The 7,610-nt window shown below is 43.4% G+C and overlaps 1 pseudogene; it reads right to left on the reverse strand.

Moving 5' to 3' along the window:
- Positions 1-289: 289 nt before the first annotated feature.
- Positions 290-6,018, reverse strand: LOC136471902 (NADPH--cytochrome P450 reductase-like; annotated as a pseudogene).
- Between the last annotated feature and the right edge of the window lie 1,592 nt (positions 6,019-7,610).

Below are 7,610 nucleotides of genomic sequence, written 5' to 3' on the forward strand. Positions count from 1 at the left end.
GGAGGTACATCCGACACGTGGAGCCGCCGTCGCCCTCTCCTGACCCTGCCTGGCTTCCTGTCTCCCAACCCTCCTCTCGGAAGAAAAGCAAAAGAAAAAAGGCCATGAGGGGAATGGGGCAGGGAATCGAACCCCTGGCGAGACATCAAACTTCTTCCGGCCATCGGATCTAGCGTGGGTGTTTTAGGAGTACTTGATTTTAACGGAGACGATTTGCTGCGTGTATTTTTCTGGGTATACAATGGTTAAAGACTCTCAGTGGGGGACGTTTTTCTGGGGAGACCTAGTATAATTTTGATTGATTTATTATAGTAGAGAAGATTTATAATCACACGAAACCCTATTTGGCAATACTAATAACACCGGAGGCTTATTGCCAAAATTGTCCTCATCTTATACATATATAAAGAATATATAATACATAGGTACAAAAAACTCTTGAGAGAACCTCAAAGACAAAAGAAAACAAAAAACTCTTGAGAGAACATCAAAAGCAAAAGAAAATGAGAGAAAATAAAAAATAAATACAGAGCCAATAAAAATATCAGATCTAGTCCATTGTCAGTACTCTTCCGGTAATAGTTGTACACATGTGTAATACGAATGGATGCTTATCCCCTGAATACCAGTTTTTTTTTTCCTTCATATTTCACAATCGCCTTTTACCACACATCCCTCAGATATCTGCCCTCCATTTGGAGATTCTTCACAAAGCTCTCGGCCTTAGAACTGTCGAGGGAGCCCTGTTTGTCAAAAATGTCAACAATTGCATGAAAAACAACAGATGCAGAGAAAGAAGCATATTTATAGTATATATAAGTATTATGAAGTTTTAACTAGGCCTTGGATCAGTACCTGCTCCTGAACAATGGTGTGGAGAACTCTATGTACATCTCTGGCCATGCCTTTGGCATCACCACAGACATAGATGTAAGCACCTTGGGAGATCATGTCCCAGATTTCAGATGCCTGGAAATGGACAAAGGCATGAACTGTGAGCCACTGGGTTATGGATCAGGAGGGTAACAGAAGTTCATCAGAAAAGGAGCAGCTGATTACTTTCTGTGCCATTTTGTGTTGCACATATTCCTTAGTAGGGCCCTGACGCGAGAAGGCAAGAACCAGCTCAGACAGTGCTCCTTGCTCAAGGAAATTGTTCAGCTCATCCTCATAGATGAAGTCCTGCAAAATCATAATTACGTTAGCTACAGCGTACAGCCTACAACATTGAAGACCTTTGGTGTTAAGTCGATCATCTGTTTGGTGTGTACCATCTTGCTATTTCTGCATCCGAAAGAAGAACACAGGATCGACCAAGCTCAGCTCCAGATTCTTTTTGAGCTAGTCTCTCCTGGGATCATGAGCAAATTTGCATGTTAGCTATTTGACCTGGATGAATGGTATAAATATAGAGTACCAAGGGCTGCAATAATAACCTGCAAGAAGCCACGGAAGGGTGCAAGACCGGTCCCAGGGCCAATCATGATAATCGGCACTGAAGGATCAGTGGGTAGTTTGAAGTTTGATTGCCTCACAAATATGGGAGCCCAGCTGCAATCCTTGCTCTCTTCCGATGGAACAGCATTCTGCAAATCCAATTGGGATGGCCAAGCAACTTCAGGTAAAGCTCAAACATGAAAATCGTTCTGGTGAATTGGCTTAAAAAGTGCAAATTGGGAAGCAGGGGTTGTAAAGCAAGAGTTACTTTCTTTTCCAAATATCAAGGCAATTGTTAGGAGTAAGCATGGTTTGCAGAAACAAACATTAAATGGTCAAAAACTGATTATATAAAAACAGACAGCTCTATAATCTTCAGTTGCCAGATGAGAACAGAGAGATCAAAACATTGAGATATCAGCCAGCACATAAAGAAAATCATAACATCAATAAGTTACCTTAATCCAAGTTGAGCAGACTCCCTTATGTACCCTTCCAGCGGGTGTTGTTTCATGCACGAGCGCACATGTGACATGAATCCTGGTTGCTGCCATACTGACGGATGAAAGGAAATGTAAGTCAACACGAAAACAAATATTCATGATGAGAAGGGAAAATTATGAGTGGGGCTATTTACCTTGGTGAAGATGAAATAGAATAATATCTTGGTTGAAGACGAGGGGCAACAGCTGCAAAGAAGACTCCTAGTGGAGGCTTTGCCGAAGGGAACTCTGCCATGACTTCCAACAGGCTTCTCTGACTTGCCACAACCCATTGAGCATACTCATCCTGCACAGTGAAAAAACGTGTTAAGCATTAAAGCTAGGGGCTCCATAGAAAGAACAAAGCTTGCACAGATCCCTGAGAAAGCAACTGACCTTCCCAGCAGCAGAGGCCAAGAACCTCAGGCGGTCAGCCTCAGCAGGATCTGACGCATAAGTAGCTAATGCAACCAGAGAAGTCTGCAAATCATAATATCATTTGGTTGGGGAGATTTTCATTGATTTTTCATAAACCCTGTAGGATTTGTGCACTAATAAAACACTCACCTTCTTCGGTGAATTTAGAAGGTCAGCATATCTAGCAAGTGCATTCCTCACTGTGATTGGGGAGGGAAATGGAGGAGCAAGAGAACTGCCACTTAGTGGAGTACCATCCTCTTTGTCTGCATGGATGGTGAAAAATGTGTCTGGCGAGTAGCCCAACAACCTCTCTGCCTCCTCTACAACCTCAGGGCAGTTCTCGGTGTACGCACCAACATGGTCGCCAGTTTCATACCTAATAAGCAGCATGATGAAATTATGTTTAGAAACAATGAAGAAAGGATATGACGAACCAGAATTATAAAAATGGTCAAACTCTGATATTGAAGCAATACAACTCCATCAGCACATTACCACATTCCAATAATTTACAGGAAAACAATATATCCAACGTGTGTTAGACCAATCTATCCTCATCCACTTTCTGAACTTTACAATTAGATCCTATTCCTGACCATTAACGATGCTCGTAAATTTATATGGTGACTTACGTGAGACCAGTTCCAGCAATGTCGAACTCCAAATGAGTGCATGAACGATCAGAAGCAGGGGTGTGGAGCTCCCGCCGCACAGCCACATTAGCCCTAAATATGCACATAAGTTTCGACTTATTAGCTTGAACTCCAATGTTACAGTAAAACTTGGGGCCTTCAACTTCGGCCATTATTGCAGATGTAGGGAATAGTGGCATTCTTACTGGCAAGGATGCTGGGCATCATGGACTGCATGTCCATTTGCAAGGCTGAAGTTTCTCTCCAAATGAGCTGCCTCCTCAGGTTTGACTGAATTCAACCCGGTATTCAGGAATAGCAGCTGTGTATGTAGTGCCTGTAGAGGCATCATTTTCATCCCGAAGTAATCGATCCAACTCTGGCCAGAGAGCTTCTTTCCTAAGAACACAACAGAGCTCAGAAAAGTAGCATAAATAACACTGAAGCAGTCAAATGCCCAAAAAAAAATCATCTCAAAAGAAACCAGAATATATACCATGCATTGAAGTCATCCTCAATGCATTGGTCATCGTCTCCAAGACCAACTGGAACAAGGCGCTTTCCACCTAAGCAAACATAAAATACTTAAGATCAGCTTAACATATTAACTAGAAAAAAGCCAGCGTGATACGATACTGAAGACTCAAAGGGGCATACCTTGTTCTGTTAGGATCTCATCGACCACCTTGGCAACCTGTAGCCAGAAGCAAAACATTAAGAAGACAATGAATGGCAATATAGTAAAGAATTTACAAATGGGAAACATATATAGTAAAATGATCTGATAAGATCTGAGTACCTTGTTGAAATGCTCATACTGTCGATTGCCCAGACCAAACACAGCATACTCAAAGTCATTTAACCAGACACCCCTCTCATTTCCTCAGTGAACCATTTGTAGAACCTAGCAGCATTGTCAGTCGGCTCACCATCTCCATACCTGAATTTGAACAAAAGTAACATTAGGAAGGCTTCCTTATTTCTGTACTCCAAAATCAATGAAAAAATAATCCAAATGTTGGCAAGCCCCTGAACATTAACTGAATTATCATTTCTATTCCAAATCTTCCAATGCTTCAAAATATAGATTGCATTGTAATTTTTAGGGACAACACATAGAACATGTTGGTATTTTGAATCCAGTGATGGAAACATGATGTTCTTGTCCAAATTCAGCCAGTGAAATTATGCATACACTGAAGTTTACTAATTGTATCCGCATTTTGCTCCAAATTTAAGTGCAAGTATTCAGTAAGAAAATACAGGACGCAACAGAGAGAATAAATGTCTCACGTTGCCACGAAGAACAACGCCTAGCTTCTCCTTCTTCAACTTCTCCTCATATTCCTCATCCTCTGCTGCATAATCATCCTACAAACAACCATAGTTTCGTGGGTAAGATCATCTGAAGTGATCCTTCTCCCAGATCAATCATACCACACATTAGTTATCAGTTTCCTTACCAAGTCCACAACTTTGAAGATTGCCTTGTCATATCCTTGCCTTCGCCTCCTCAGCAAGCGTCTGTTATGTATATAGCAGATCAGAATATTCAGAAGACATATTCCAACGAAAGAATTCGATATACTGAAGACTATATCAGGGTGATTGATTCAAACTTTTTTTCGAAAACCTGTGATTGATTCAAACTAGAAAAGACAATTGCCTTTTCCCACCCAATCTACCGAACCACTCACTTTTTGCTTTCTCCTTTGTTGTTGCTTTTAGGCACAAAACCAAACACAATGATGTATCGATTGGGCCCAGAGAGAAGGTAGGAGGAAGAAGGTTTGTTTAGCCCACCAACCCCTCCTGGAGGTTTGACATTGACACCCATATTATTCGCAGCCAGGTGCTTGCTGTTGCGGGCTTATTTGTGGTCAACATTCTGCTACCGCACATGTCGTTGGCCTTTGCTAGTAGAAGTTTGAAAAAGTCTTATGGATGGTGAAGAACTTGCGGGTTTGACTTTCTCAAGCTGATAGGCGCGATAGTTGGACTAGAATACTTGTTTATTCCTTTTTTTTTCGAGAAGTTAATGGCCCAGTTTACTTCGCTGAAAAAAACAGCCGTCTGATTCGTTGCGAGAGAAAAAACACTCTTCTGGTTGGAAAAAACAAGCTGAAAAGTTGGGATGATAAGAGAAGCGAACAGGGCATACATAAAATTCAAGTTTTGCTCACATGTGCTCCAAATCTCGCGGTAACTTTCGTAGATGACTCGCGTGCAGTGAAATTTCGTGCCGTTACGAAAGCAACCCCCAAGGCCGGCATGACAGTGATGGAGAAAATTTAAAAAACCCGTCTGCATCACCCACCAAGAACTAGTTCCCTTCATCATTAACAAAAATTCCCCCACTCCCTTAGGATTATTGAAAAAAATGAAAATTGCGTGCTAACATAAACAAGAGTAGCAGTTCACCACCTAGAATTCGTCAAACACGGGGCGAAACTAAGGGGCATCAGAGATGATGATTGATTGATTGATTGATTTGGTTATGGCAGGGAGCGACGCACGCACCTTGGCGAACCCCTCGGCGGTGCCGGTCTGCGTGCCGAAGAAGACGGTGACCTTCTTCCTGCCGTCATCGGCCGGCTTCTCGTCTTCGCCGCCCTTAGCGGCCCTGGCCTTGGCCTGTGTGGCCTCCGCGACGGCGGCGGCGGCCTCCCTCTTGCGCTTCTTCCCGGCGGCGGCGCGCCTCCAGAGCACGAAGAGCGCGGCGCCGAGCACCGCGGCGGCGAGCGTGGCGACGAGCGCCCGGCCCTCGGCGCCCTCCCCGCCCAGCTCGGGCGGCACCCGGCCGCGCAGCAGCGCGGCCACCAGCTCCATCGCCCCCGACGTCGTCGCCGAGTCCATCGTCACGTCACTCGGCGAGTCACCGGGGGTTGGTTGGTTTGGCGGCAGCGGTAGAACCGTAGTAGGTGAGGCGATGGGCGATGGCAGGAGAGGAGCTAGGACAGGCAGTGAATGAATGCTCGACGCGGCAACGGAGATGGGTACTGTACGCGTACGTTAATTATACAACAGCTGCTGGAAGGGTTGCTGCCGGCGAGGCGTGGGAGGTGCGGGGACTTTTATAGGTGGCCGGGCGGCGGGGGTTGGCGCGGCGCGGTCAAACCACCTACCACCGCGCCGTAGAGGAGGGAGGGAGGCAGAGGCTTCGCTGCGACTAGCGGGGGCTCTGCTGCGTGGACCCGGTGCAGCGAGGTGGGGGTAGGTTTGGGAGACGGTCAGACGGAGGAGAAGCGTGGCCGCTCGGTGGCGTCGCGTTGGGGCGGGGAGTGGGCCCGCCTGTCGGGGAGGCTGGAATGCAAGCATGTGTTCCGTGTTGCGCCGTGGGGGGAAGCAAAGTTATTGTCGGCAATGCGGACAGCCCTGGGCTGGAGCCAGCAATGATAAAAAAGAGGCACCGCTCCGTTCTTAAAAAAAATTACTCCCTCTGCTATACGTAAATTATAAGATATTTTAATTTTTCTAAATACATTGTTTTAACTATGTGCTCATGTATAATGTATATCTAAGTGAATAACAAAAGCTATGCACCTAAATAAAATCAAAACGTTTTATAATGTAGGATGGAAGGAGTACAACTTTTATTAAACCATGTAATTTTAAATTTGATCAATTCTATAAAAATCACAGACATTTATGGTTAGTATCATTAAATTAATTCTAAAATATATCTTTACATTAAATCTATTCGAGACATACTTTTGGTATTATTGTTTACTATAAAACTAGTAAAATTTAAGAAAAAAAATATCTGCTTCAAATCTATAATTACACTCTTTTGTGATAGAGAGAGTATTCCGTTCATCATTTCTAGTACTACTGGACTACTACATTCATTTTTAAAGGACAAGAAATAGTATCTCCCCGCCCCCAAATATTTCATTATCTCCTCACACACACGCCCGCGTTCCAGCTGCTGCTCAAGCATCACCGACGCAATTTGCCCGTCCGGTCCCGTCTGGAGCCCCCCGACCATCATTGCCACCGCCCATCCTTTCCAGAAACAGATAAGCATCTTCGAGAGTTCCCTAAATTCTCTTCCTAATCTTTAGTTTTTAGTAAGATGAAAAAAAATCCTCTCCAATAATTTTTAATTCATTTCCCTAATTTTTTTAGAATTTGGAAAAGGTCACCATGTTGCGCGTAAAGTTTCGCGCTTTGGAGTCACGCGTATCTTCTCTCACGTGCGTGTTTATCGGCTAATCTAAAGGTAGAAGGACATAGAAAAAATAAATAGTAAGAAATGGTTCCTGATGTAAATGTATAAGAGAGACAGAATATATAAAAGAGGTTAGAATAATTTAGAAATAATATAGTATTCCTGATGTAAAATTATCTTTGATATTTTAGGAGTGGATTATTAGAAACTCTTAAAGATGGTCTTCTTTATTCCTTCCAATGTTTTTTTTAGGAGTTGTAAAACTTTATGTTTCTATGAAAAAAATATTAGGTACTCTTGGAGATGCTTTATAGCTAATAGTTTTTAGAAAAGCTTTCAAAGCTAGGTTTTTAAGATTCAATTGTTTTGATACTTTTGGAGATGCACTCAACGCTAGCAAGAGGCGGCTACCTATTATATATTCGACTGGAATCAAAGGTTAATGGTTCCTCGCGTCCTTTTCCTTCA

The sequence above is a fragment of the Miscanthus floridulus genome, chromosome 8 (genome assembly GCF_019320115.1).
Source record: "Miscanthus floridulus cultivar M001 chromosome 8, ASM1932011v1, whole genome shotgun sequence".
Taxonomy (NCBI): Eukaryota; Viridiplantae; Streptophyta; class Magnoliopsida; order Poales; family Poaceae; genus Miscanthus; species Miscanthus floridulus.